Genomic DNA, 14,256 nt, shown 5'->3' with positions numbered 1-14,256 from the left:
TCAACCTTTCTTCATAGGGAAAGTGCTCCAGCCCTTTAATCATTCTAGTTGCCCTTTTCCAAATCCAAACTGGGAAAAATCTGAATATTTGGGGGGAAGCCTATAGAGAGCAGTGTTTGAGGAATGGAGGGACCTCAGTGGAGTACAATGCCACTGAACAGTGATTTTCTCCAGCAGAACTGATCTCTGTAACCTTGAGATCAGTTGCAATTCTGGGAGATCTCCAGGCCACACCTGGAGGTTGACAGTCCTATTTATGACCAGCTAATACAGTGGGGAAAACCTCTAATATTAACCTACTCTTCATCAGCTGTATTGAATAAAAATAATTATTGACACCACCCCTCCCAGGAGAGAAATTATTAGTATAAGGCACTGAAAGACCTTTTCAATACTCCCTTCGCTGGCATATGTGACCCCAAGTAGATTTAGCAATAGCTTCTTGTTGTTCAGCTTTGTGATCATAATGAAACCTAAATTCCTGTGTCATCAGCTAAAAAATATGGAAGGCCAAATGTATAATGGAAGGCCAGATGTAATAATTGCTTCATTCAGGGATCAGACTGGATTTTGTGAAATTTCCCCCTCACTTATATGCACATCATATACAATCAAATACAACACGTGAATTGCTCTGTATGTTCCTTCAGCTGTATATAGGAACTGAGAAGATGATGACTGACTGGTTTAATTCTAGGGATGGGCACAAACCTAAAAATTCTGGTTTGGTTTGGGACGGTTCTCAAACCAAACCCCATACTGAGCCAGAAATGCTCCAAACTGAACTGGCCAGCTTGGGTCCCCCTTTTTCTCTGTCATGGCAGCCTGCTGTTAGGCTGACAGGTGCACCTGTCTGCCGTTAGGCTGAAATAGCTGGCAGGCATTTCAGCAGTCAGTTTCACTTCCTCCCACTTCCAAGAAGGGGAAAACAAAACCTACCACTGATATGGCTCAAACAGTTGAACCAGAGAAAAGTTTGGTAAATGTTCAGAAATGGCCTGGCCAAATTTGTGCTGAATTTTGGCTTATGAACCAGTTCATGTCCACTCATATTTAATTCTTCCCTGCTTCCCTGTCATTTCTACTGCCACTTCTTCTAATTCCAAAGAATGCTCACCAGCTATTCCTTTGTTTTCCCTTCTGTTTACCTAACTCTTTTCCTGAGCAATGGAATTTGAGTTGAAATTCAAATCAAGAAACTAGTTATTTGTTCCTCCTGCATAGTGGGAGGAGCAGAGATTAAAGTCTTTTATGGTGTTTTGAGATATCTGCTGTCAGAAATTGCCCAAGGTGCCCTACAAAATGAAATTTAAAAAAATTAAAGTTATCAATTAAAATCCAGAATTAAAAACTCAGCTCAACACACACTCCAAGAAGTCCATAAAACCTAACCACCGACAGTTTAAAGGAATATTAAAAGATCAAACCCTTAATTAAAAGTCTGGGTGAACAGTAACAGCTTGGCTGGTACCTAAAAAAAAAATCAAAATCAAGACTCAACGGGAAGATCATTCCATAAGTGAGGCACCACTACTGAAAAAGCCCTATCTCTGGACTTCTGAACATGGGAGCACAGAAAGCAGGATTTCTGCAATAGATAGGCTGGACTGCCAACTCTGCCTGGCATATCCTTGAAGATTTGGATTTAATGCCTATGGGGAAGAGTAGCTTCACCATACAGTTTACCCTCTAAAGTTGCTGTTTTCTCCAGGGAGGTTAATATCTGTAGTATGGAGATCAGCTGTAATTTCAGAAGAATTCTAGGTTTCACCTGGAGATTGATAACTCTAGGGCTGGACCCATTTTCCATATGGACCATATTTAATTCTTCTTTGTACTAAAATACCAAGTCACTATACAACAAATCTTTATTATGAATGAGCTATTCAAAACCTTAGACTTATGTTTCCAAGAAGAACCTAATAATCAGAACAATAACTGGCCATATTTCTTTAGATATTTCTATGGGGCCTCCTATCCACTTCCATTCACCTGTCATTGACCCCTTTCCTTTTTTGCAGAATTCCAAAGAATTCTGATGTTCTCCTATATTATCCTGACAAAGAATGTTATACTCAGTTATAGTTATCACAGTGACTGATTTCACAATCACCTTACGCCACTCTCACATTTTTCTTCTCAGTGCCACTTCCTTCTGATTTCCCACTATCTGCACCAGGGCTGCAGCAAGCCTTGGCATTTTTGCACAGCAAACAGAAACCGCTAAAAACCAGTTTCTGTTTGCTGTGCAAAAATGTCAATGCTTGCTGTAGCCCCAGCGCAGATAGTAGGAAATCAGAAGGAAGCGGCACTGAGAAGACAAACATGAGAGAGGTGTAAGGTGAGTGCGAAATCAGTCAGTATCTAACGGTAACAGGATCCAAACCACATTTTACCAACTTGTCAACAAGGATAGTATGTGGAACCTTATCAAAACCCTTACTGAAATCAAGATAAACTACAGCATGCCCCTGATCCAGCAAAGTCATCACTTTCTCAAAAAAAGAAATCAAGTTAGTGTGACATTACTCGTTCTTGAGAAAACCATGCTGGCTCTTAGTAATCACAGCCATCCTTTCTAAATGTTCCAGGACCGGCTGACCGATAATTTGTTCTAAAACTTTTCCAGGTATAGATGTCAAGCTGACAGGTTGGTAGTTACCCAGATCCTCTTTTTTTCCCCTTCTTGAAGGTTGAAGTGACACCACTTCTTGAAGACTGGAGTGACACCACTTCTGGGTTTTCTTATTGGTGTGACAGCATTATGTCACTTCTGGGTTTTCCCCAGAAGTGACATAACGCTGTCATACCAGTAAGAATGTTTTCTTTTTCTCTCACTGGCTGTAGGAGCAGCAGTGGGCAGCAAAAACTGGAGCAGAAATCTCCTGCACCTAAAGGGTGTGGCATCCCTAAACCTCTGACAATAATATGGATGCTACACTTTAGGCCAACTGAAGTTTCTTAATAAAAAGAAAAAAAACTCTGCACATAATGCATTACATAACTTTAATCTGGCTGTCATTCAATCATGGCCTTTTCTTTTCAAGGAATGGATGTAGCTGATAAATCCAGGGGCACTTATTGGTTATGGGAAGGAAGACCATTTGCCCTGTTAAATTCAAAGGGGGCCTTAGATTTAGGCACTTATTAATTTGGGGGCATGTAATAATTTCACATTTGACTCACTCTTTTTAATCTCATTTGTCCACAATTGCAAAATTTGGAAGTGGCCCAGGCTTCTCTGGACCTCTGAGGGCCTGGGCGTATCAGCTGAAAATGTTAAAAGAAACCTGTCCCTGAAACCATAGGCCAAAATCTATCAGTATCACCAAGCTACAAACCAGCTCCTTTAGAGAAAGTGCAGCTCTCTCCAGGCCAGGCAGACACCTAAACTTTGAGAAGCTTTGTCATCAACAGCACCTCAGCCTTGTCTGCATAAAGGTTCAGTTTTTGCAGGCTCTCGTTCATCCTATTACCTTCCACACACCCATCTGATTCAGCTGTAAGAGAGAAACAGGACTGGGCATCATCCCACATATTGGTGGCACCTCACACCAAACTGCCAGACTCTCTCCCACAATTGTTTCATGCGCATGTTAGCATGGAGAACAAGATGAACAAGATGGCTAGCAGTAAATTTTGCCAGCGACAAGTGTAATAGTAAATAATACATTTGTTTACTTAAGGTGAATGAGTGAAAGTGTCAAGCAAATGGGTTTCACGCTGTTAATACATATTTTATTTAGAATGTGTACAATTGAGCTCTTTAGCCACTGGAATCATAGTAAATTACTTCCTGGTTCAGACCAAGGTCCAGTTAGATGTCACTGAGAAGGTCATCAGGAGGGAATGAAGATGAGGGCCCACTATACATACAGCTTGTTTTTTGTCCCAGAATCGAATATTCAGAATCATTTTTTAAAAAGAATTTGTTGATCATGAGAACTGTTTTACTGGAATAATTTATTATCATTGTCAACATTTACAGCACACAAAGTAAACTTCTAATATTAACAGCACAATGCTGGGGAAGGGGGCAAATCAGCTCAGCAAGCTGACTGACTCTTACACCAGAGTAACTCTGGGATACACTGGTGCAAGGGCCAGTTACACTGCTGCAGGACACAAGTATCACTGATTGTTTTGCACTGGTTTGGTCCCCTGCCAGCATTCACATGTTCCGGGGGCATGGCTGTATTTAGGCATTTTCAACATGGGGATCCCCCCCCCCCCGCTGAAAAAAAACAGTCACAAAAATGCTTCCCCCATCTACCTTCTTTCTTGCCTTCCATCAATGGCTTGAGCCTCCCTACCCATGTTGCCTCCTGTACCTGACCCCAGCAACCGGGGGGGTTGCAGGAACACTTGCCCCCCTTGCACCATTGGCCCCACACACAAAGAGGTTTGGTGCAAGGAGAATAGACTGAGTCAGCTGCTGCAGAAGGGGTTGAAGCTATTGGTTGTACAGTGGATGGCCAGCCCCAGCAATTGGTGAGGTCTCCACCAGACAAGGACCAATTTTGCACTAGGGCTTGTTCCGAGTGGAGAGCCCTTTTGATCCCGGCACTTCTCTCAGTTTTCGCACAAGTTGCCCCAGAGCTGCGAGTTGGCATGCCATTCTCCCGCAGCAAGCAAAAACCGCTTGGAAGAGAAACCTGCTTGCTGCGGAAGAGCGCCGTGCCAACTCACAGCTCTGGGGCAACTTGTGCGGAAATGGAGAGAAGCCGCAGGAACAAAGGGGCTCTCCATCTGGAGCAAGCCTTGTGCGAAATCGGTCAAGGTGTTAGGGGACCACATCCCACCACCCACAAGTGGAGTGTGTTCCCACATAATCCATGAACCCATTTTCCTCGGGATGCTGAGTTCACTGTTCCTGCTGCCAAGGAGGACCTGCTATTTGTTAGGACATGAGCACCACACAGGTAAGAGAGCTATGGTTGCAGCAAGCTTTTTGGGAGGCTGTGGATATGGCACCGATCTGCCTTTGTGGTCAGCAAGTGTACTTCTGGTTGACCCCTATGGGGCCTCACAGTGCCTGCCAAAAGCCATGGGAGTCTTATTGCACAGTTACCTGTATATGTTTGTTCATTCTGTAGGACACCCAACAGGGAGAACCATGGCTTTTCCTATTGAGCTCCAAGCCAACACTGTGCCCTGGTCACAGAGATGCCCATCCTTGGAAGCAGGGGTCGTTTTGTAGAAAAATAGGTGGTGAAGCTCATCAAGGGATTGTTATGCAGCTGCACCTACTATTCAATGGACAAGGTGGGGAGGAGGAGATGGAATCCTCAGAAAGGTTCAGGAGCTGCGCTCCTTCTGAGCTCCCACTGAATCCGAGGCCTGCTCAGAAGAACCCTCAGATATCCAACCCAAAGAGCCTCCAACACACACCCTGAAAGAGGTGGCAGTAACCATTTGTACACTGCCATGTTGTGGAGCATCACTTATACAAGGAACAGTTTGGCCATCGCCAGGGGCTGCATGGTACTCTGTCCTCCCATGTGATGGAGGCAATGGAACAGCACTTTCAGCTGCCCAAATGGACAGCATGGAATGAGACCCATCAGGAGTTATGTCCGCTGCATGCATGACACACTACTGACTTATGAGCCATCCTTTGCCCTCTGGCCATGAAGCCAACAGGCGGTTGAAGCCAGCTGATGCAAAAATTTGCACATCATGGACACTAGATGGGAACTTGGTATTAGGTCTATGAAAATCCCCTGATGGTCACAGGATGCATCCAGGTGATAGAAATTATGGTGGTTTTGGTAGATCTGCACCTCCAGCCAGGGGACAACGAGGGCAATGTTGGTGCATTCCACAGCCCCCATGATGCTGGAGAAGCCTGTGGAAGCAAAACAACAGCAACCCTGCCCAGATGGGTGCCAGCTCTCTCTCTTCACTGGGGAAGCACACATGCTCCTGTAAGTGGGCCAGCACACATGCTACTGTAAGTGGGCAAGCTGTGCAGACAGTAGCTTGCCGAGAATTGCAAGACCTTGAGGACTTCTGCTATGACCCCTTAGAGGATCCAATGACCAGGAACCTGTTCTGTATGACATGGATGGTGCAGTGGGTGGGAGCTTGGCCCTAGAGCACCAGCTCCAGCTCACACAGGGCCTGTGGGGTTGCGCTGTCCAGACAGAAATTATCTGGGCAGGTGTCAGTCTGGATTCTAAAGATTTTTTGGTAATAAGACATTGTAAAGGTGGACATTGTTTCTGTCGCCCACAGAGTCTGAATGTCAAAACATTTAGAAATCATAGAAATAACAAAATTTACTATTTGAGACAGTTTACCAATGTGATTCTCAGAACGTTATCTGTGTTATCATTTGACTCTGCAAGCTTTTATATAGAGATCAGAAGAAGAAGAAGATATTGGATTAATACCCCATCCCATACTCTGACTCACAGATCAGCTTACAATCTCCTTTACCTTCTCCCCCCTCCCCCACAACACACACCCTGTGAAGTAGGTAGGGCTGAGAGAGCTCTCCCAGAAGCTGCCCTTTTAAGGACAGCTCTGCAATAGCTATGGATGATCCAAGCCCATTCCAGCAGCTGCAAATGGAGGAGTGGGGACTCAAACCCGGTTCTCCCAGATAAGAGTCTACGCAATTAACCACTACACCAAATCAGACCTCTATATCATTAAGAATGAGAATTATTGAGCACAAGAGTAAATCCACAGAAGTATTCCTGAAGCTCCTTTAACAGAACATTTCCAAAATAAATCTCATTGTTTCTGATACAGTAAATTCCATTCAGTTTCTGCTCATGAGGAAGTTTTATTTAGCCCCTTTAAATATGTATTTATTTGATTTATATCCTGCCCTCCCTGACGAGGCAGGCTCAGGGCGGCTCACAGATTTAAGGTCACACAGTTACATTGTGTGACCAAATAAAATAAAACAACAATAAAAACATAACACATAAAAACAATTCGTAAAAACATCTACTTATACTGGTATCAAGGTTTCAGGCAGTGATCTAAATGGTGGTTAGCCATTCAAAGAGGTCCTAGGATCGCAATAGCATGAAGAGATAGACCGTCAGTGATGTTTCTATGGGCCAATCCTGCTGCTGCAGATGTTATCATTATGAAAATGCATGGTGGAAGAGTGCCATTTTGCAGGCCCTGCGGAACTGTGGAAGCTCTTACAGGGCCCTGATCTCTTCCGGCAGTTCATTCCACCAGCTAGGGACAGCAATAGAAAAGGCCCTGGCTCTTGTTGATTTGAGCCTTGCTTCTCTGATGCTGGGAACTGTCGACAGGTTTTGAGACCCGGACCAAAGTGCTCACTGGGGCATATGCAGGGAAAGCGGTCCCTAAGGCATGCAGGACCCTGGCCATATAGGGCTTTAAAGGTAATAACCAGCACCTTGAAATGAATCCGGTACATTATTGGTAGTCAGTGCAGCGCTTTCAGCACAGGCTGAATGTGCTCCCATAGAGGAACTCCCATAGAGGAACTCCCATTAACAGCCTGGCTACAGCATTCTGCACTAGTTGGAGTCGCCGGATTTGGGACAAGGGCAGCCCCATGTAGAGGGCATTGCAGTAATCAGTCTTGAGGTGACCGTAACATGGATCACTGTTGCCAAGTCGTCATATTCGAGAAAGGGGACCAACTGCCTTGGCATCCGCAGATGGTAAAAAGCTGACTTGGCAGTGGCAGCTACTTGGGCCTCCATTGTTAAAGAAGAATCCAAGAGCACCCCTAAGCTTCATCAAAGGTCGGTAAGCGGACCTCCGGTCCTGAACTGCGACAGCTCAGATACAGGACCTCCATCTTTGTTGGATTTAATTTCAGTCCACTCAGCCTGAGCCACCCCACCACAGCTTGCAATGCTGCGGACAGATCTTCCAGGGTGAAGTCGGACCGGCCACCCATCAGCAGATAGAGCTGGGTGTCATCGACGAACTGGTGACAACCCAGTCCATACTTCTGGGCATGGGGGCGCATGTAGATGCTGAATAACATCAGAGAAAGAACCGCTCCCTGCAGCACACCACAGATAAGTGGCTGTCGTCGGGACAGTTCATCTCCTAACAAACATACACATACACAACATATACACAAACAGAACAGACACTTCTAAGATTGGAGGAGTTTTGGATTTATACTCTTGATAAAGCATACCCTAGAGGTCTTACTGATAAATTGGAATGGTTAGTGTTTTTATAAATAGCTGCTATTTTTTCTTAGTAGGGTTTATTTAACATCATCATTTAAAATACTGTCGCTTGTAACAGCTGTAAGTCATTAGCAACAATACTTTGTCTAGCTGTGGGATAGTTTTCACCCATGACCATCATATGCATTGAAGGTAACTGGTTTGAGAAAAGGTTATCTGTTCAGGTTTATTGTTATTTTTACATTCTCCAGTTTTAGTGAGTATGTTTCTCGTTGCCTACACAACTCTTATACATTCATTATTATGTTTTTGAACAACAGATGGGTCATCATTATCTCTCTTCATATTCCTACAACAGCAAATGTTTTTGATTATTTATATCATTCCTTATATTAATGATGCATAGATGTTTGATAATATTAGATGGTGGTACATAATTGTATCTAGTGGGATTTTAAAGTTGTTATTACTGTTCTATGCAATATGTAATGCTATCTTTTTCTCAGATTTATGTGGCAAAACATGAACCACTTATTTGATCTCTCATTAATGAGAAGGTTTAAAACAAACTAAAGATGATTACTTTTCAAAACAAGTAGTACATCTTATACAAATTATGTAACTGTCATATCTGTGTAACTTTTAAATATGTATTTAAGAATTTTGAATAAAGTCACTTTTTATGGCATTGTTACTATTTAGCCATTGAATATTTTTGAAGTGCTGAGAGAACAGATTGTTGTGATAACTTATATTCAGTTTTTTTATTTATCACATGAAACTATCTATCCACATTATATTTGTGAGGTGATTATTGTTGTTTATGCTTTGTAGAGGTCTTAACTATGTGGGGTTTTTCTGCTTCTCTCATATAAACCTACCTGCTCATGATCATCGAAGTCTCTGCTTCAATTACCCTCATCCTTCGAGGCTAGACAGCTGGCAAGTTAAAGGGGTTTTTTTGTTGTTGTGGCACGAAAACTTTGAAATTCCCTCCACAGGAAGATTTGTCCATCTTCTTCCATTCATGTCTTTCACCAGCAGATAAAGAGTTTTTTGTTTCTTCTGCCATACCCTAAATAAAAATTATTGGTGCTCCTCCTGTTATTTATGTGTTTTAATTGAATTTTATATTTTAAACTGTATTTTAATTGTTTTTATGTTTTTATGTTTGCCACATCATGGACCCTAATAGGGTAGAAAGGCAGCATAAAAATGTTTCTCATAAATAATTTGTTGATTTGTTCATCATGGCAAAATAAGACAATCTGAGAAGTGTCAGACCACTGGCAAAAAACAATGCTGCCAAAAGGAGATCTTCTTTTAGGAGTTCATATTTGTTCTTGATCAATGAACATGGCCTTCATGGCAATTAAGGATGTTACTTTTTGGAACTGTTTAATGTTTGATCAGTCACTCCATGATGCAATCCATTACAGAAAGCATACAGACAATAAAATTCTTTGATGTGTGCTGAAAGATGCCATCTCTGTGTGTTCAAGTTCAAGCTACATTTTTTTATTTTTTTCCCTTGTAAATCATTTTAATCCTCAAGCATTTTACACCTTCCAGTCATTTCACAATAACCAAAGTATGTGGAAGACAAAGAAGATATTTTTTGGGAGGGGTTAATTTATGCAGAGCAAGTTTCCTCTGTGCATGCTAATTGTATGCAAATATTTGCATATGACAACAAAAAAATTACTTTACAGCAATACCTCATGAAAATTATATTAATGGAACATTAAAGCTTCTGCTAAAAGGCAAAAGTGCTATACTTACGGCTGCCAGAGCCATAGGTAATGGATAAGACTCATTGGCTAAGATACAGGAAGAAGTGAAAAAATTCTATTTGCTCAGGCCATGGGCCATAACCAAACAAAAAAAAATTACAGAAACAAATTAAAAGCAGGTTCACTTGTTGTAATAACCATCTAACCCACAGACAGCTGAAGAAATTGTAATGCACACTCGCTTCTGCCAAGGCAATGCCTTCTGCAACATTTTGATTATTATTTACTGAAAGGCATTCTTTTTTGTTTTTGTTGCCTATCTTTGCTATTCCATGGTTACCTGCATTTTATATACTGTGGCATAGGGCAAAAGAGGGTCAGGTCCTCCTGGATTTCATTACTGGCATATGATATGGATTTACCCAGTAATGACCTCCCAGAACCGTTCACAGATGTTATCTACTGTGAACAAAGAAGGCAGTGTTCTTCTGATTTGTAATTTGGCAGAAATCATTTTTGATACCTTTTATAACCATGTGTGATTTCAGTCAAAGAGTCAATGTCATGTGGTAGCTAAAGTTTTGGACTAGGATCTGGGAGGTGCAGGTTCAAATCCCCTCTCTGGCATGGAAGATTGATGGGTGACCTTAAGCCAGGCACTCTCAGCCTAATTTACCTCACAAGACTATTGACAATAAAAGAGAGGAGAGGGATGAGAGCCACTTCATGACCCCTTGGGAGAGAAAGACAGGACATATATAAAGTTAATAAATAACTCAATGGAATAACAAAAAGATTATTTCCTTTCCTTCAGCTTGGCTATATTTGACTCCTTAAAATATCCTCTAGTTGTTCTTAAACTGTGCCTTAAGTAATGTTCAGCTTAAACCTCTTAATATATGCCCATTAGCATCTTTTACTTACTTAATCATCTGCCTTGCTCACTTAGACTCAAGGTGGATAAACAAAGAGGTGGGGAATGTGGAGATGTAGCAATATTAATTTGCCATTGTCTTGTGGGGATTTGCGTTGCAGTTTTTAAGCATACAAGTTATGAACAGTCCATCCCTGGTGCCTTCATGAATCAAAACCAGGTAGACACCAACAGCCTTCTGATCATCTGGGTACCTTGTGTCACAATTTACATTGGTTATGCATTTATTTATTTTTAAAAAAAGTTAAAGCTGCCTTTCCACCTAACTAGGGGTCCCCAAGGCAGCAAATGATTTTTAAAAACCTAATGCAAGATTTAAGAGTCACATGAATAATTTAAAATAAGATAAACTATGTAAATACATGTCATAATTAAATCCAGAGGGTTGGATCCAACCAGTTTTTCTGCTGGTGAAAAAAAATATGGTGGGATCTTCTTTGACCACCCATAAGGACTATGCCAAGAATCTTGCTGATTTTACAGATCTTGGTTATAGTACAAACAGAAATGGGTGAGACTGAGTGAAAAGCTAGCCTTTGTACATTGGGATATTTATCCAAAAATACCTTATCAGTATCAGGTCTCTGAATGGTATCCAGGATTTTCCAAGATATGAGGAAATGGATCCTGAAAAATCCCAGAAATATCTAGGATTAACAGGAAATATTAGGAGCCAGCATTTTAAAGCTCCCACAACTGTCTTTTCTTTCCTTTTAAATTGATTTTGTTGGTCTTGCTACATTATATTCTTTGTCCTTCATGCCAGGTGTGTTTTTGGCAGTGGATTCTCAAGTTTGACATTGCCTTTGATTCTTGAGTTGTATGTTGGCTCAGCTTGTCTGAGTTTACATTTGTTGGGCTTGTACAGGAGTCCTATTCAGTTTGGCTTGATCAAATCTCTGGTTTGACATTGGGTTGGATTCTCAGGTTTTACATCTGTTGGCTCCACCAGGAATTTCTGGTTCTGCATTGGTTCTTTGGGTTTGTTGATTCTGAATGCATCAAAAGGTTTTGCTTGCTCTTGTGTCTTTGGCTGTTCTTTGCTTTGGTGAAAGCCTGCAATTCTCCCCACTCCATACAAACAATGGAGGATGGCTGGGGGCATCTTGTTCAGGGGCCCAGAGAATTAGACCTCTCGGTTCAATTCACTTGAAATTTGGGAGACATTTAAAGAAGATACACCAGCAGTTCTGCTGCAAGTTTTGTGCAATTTTCTTTTTTTTAAAAAAGCCCCTCCAGAAATATTCCTCATAGGGGACAAGGAATTGGAATAGAATTGGAATTCCCCCAAAATCTGAATCCAAATACTAAACCAGCGCTTGGAACCCTGAAAACCAGGAATACCAATATTTTTGACTCCTTAATGTCTGGATCTGAAAAATACTGATTTTTTTTTCATGCTGTACATAATTCCCTACTAGCTGGAACAGAGTTTGTTAATAGGTGTTTAATGGCAATTACCATCTACTTTTCCTAAACATTAATTTCAATTTTCAAAATGGGAATGACCAAAAAAAAAGCAATATGTGCCCCCCCAGGGGGGGCAGGGGACATCATAATTTAACTTTCCATAGTCAGCAGAGACTCACAGAACTCAATAAGAACATAAGAACATAAGAGAAGCCATGTTGGATCAGGCCAACGGCCCATCAAGTCCAACACTCTGTGTCACACAGTGGCAAAAAATGTTATATACACACATACACTGTGGCTAATAGCCACTGATGGACCTCTGCTCCATATTTTTATCTAAACCCCTCTTGAAGGTGGCTATACTTGTGGCCGCCACCACCTCCTGTGGCAGTGAATTCCACATGTTAATCACCCTTTGGGTGAAGAAGTACTTCCTTTTATCCGTTTTAACCTGTCTGCTCAGCAATTTCATCGAATGCCCACGAGTTCTTGTATTGTGAGAAAGGGAGAAAAGTACTTCTTTCTCTACTTTCTCCATCCCATGCATTATCTTGTAAACCTCTATCATGTCACCCCGCAGTCGACGTTTCTCCAAGCTAAAGAGTCCCAAGCGTTTCAACCTTTCTTCATAGGGAAAGTGCTCCAGCCCTTTAATCATTCTAGTTGCCCTTCTCTGCACCTTCTCTAAAGCTATAATATCCTTTTTGAGGTGCGGCGACCAGAACTGCACACAGTACTCCAAATGAGACCGCACCATCGATTTATACAGGGGCATTATGATACTGGCTGATTTGTTTTCAATTCCCTTCCTAATAATTCCCAGCATGGCATTGGCCTTTTTTATTGCAAACGCACACTGTCTTGACACTTTCAGTGAGTTATCTATCATGACCCCAAGATCTCTCTCTTGATCAGTCTCTGCCAGTTCACACCCCATCAACTTGTATTTGTAGCTGGGATTCTTAGCCCCAATGTGCATTACTTTGCACTTGGCCACATTGAACCGCATCTGCCACGTTGACGCCCACTCACCCAGCCTCAACAGATCCCTTTGGAGTTCCTCACAATCCTCTCTGGTTCTCACCACCCTGAACAATTTAGTGTCATCCGCAAACTTGGCCACTTCACTGCTCACTCCCAACTCTAAATCATTTATGAACAAGTTAAAGAGCATGGGAACCAGTACCGAGCCCTGCGGCACCCCACTGCTTACCGTCCTCCACTGCGAAGACTGCCCATTTATACTCACTCTCTGCTTCCTATTACTCAGCCAGTTTTTGATCCACAAGAGGACCTGTCCTTTTACTCCATGATTCTCAAGCTTTCTAAGGAGCCTTTGATGAGGAACTTTATCAAAAGCTTTCTGGAAGTCAAGGTAAACAACATCTATCGGGTCTCCTCTGTCCACATGTTTGTTCACCCCCTCAAAGAAATGCAACAGGTTAGTGAGGCAAGATCTTCCCTTGCAGAACCCATGCTGAGTCTTCCTCAATAACCCGTGTTCATCAATGTGCCTACTCATTCTGTCCTTGATAATGGTTTCTACCAACTTTCCCGGTATTGAAGTCAGACTGACTGGCCTGTAATTTCCCGGATCTTCTCTGGAACCTTTTTTAAAGATGGGGGTGTCATTTGCTACCTTCCAGTCCTCAGGAACGGAGGCAGATTTCAATGAAAGATTACAGATTTTTGTTAGAAGATCCACAAGTTCAACTTTGAGTTCCTTCAGAACTCTCGGATGTATGCCATCCGGACCCGGTGACTTATTAGTTTTTAATTTGTCTATCAGTTGTAGGACCTCCTCATTTGTCACCTCAATCTGACTCAGGTCTTTCAACACCCCTTCCAAAATTAGTGGTTCTGGGGCGGGCAAAAAGTTCTCGTCTTCTACAGTGAAGACGGAGGCAAAAAATTCATTTAGCTTCTCAGCCATTTCCCTATCCTCCTTCAGTAATCCTTTTACCCCATGGTCATCCAAGGGCCCCACTGCCTCCCTGGCTGGTTTCCTACTTCTAATATATTTGAAGAAAGT

This window comes from Heteronotia binoei, chromosome 1 (assembly GCF_032191835.1).
Source record: "Heteronotia binoei isolate CCM8104 ecotype False Entrance Well chromosome 1, APGP_CSIRO_Hbin_v1, whole genome shotgun sequence".
NCBI lineage: Eukaryota > Metazoa > Chordata > Lepidosauria > Squamata > Gekkonidae > Heteronotia > Heteronotia binoei.
Note: the sequence above shows the minus strand (reverse complement) of the source record.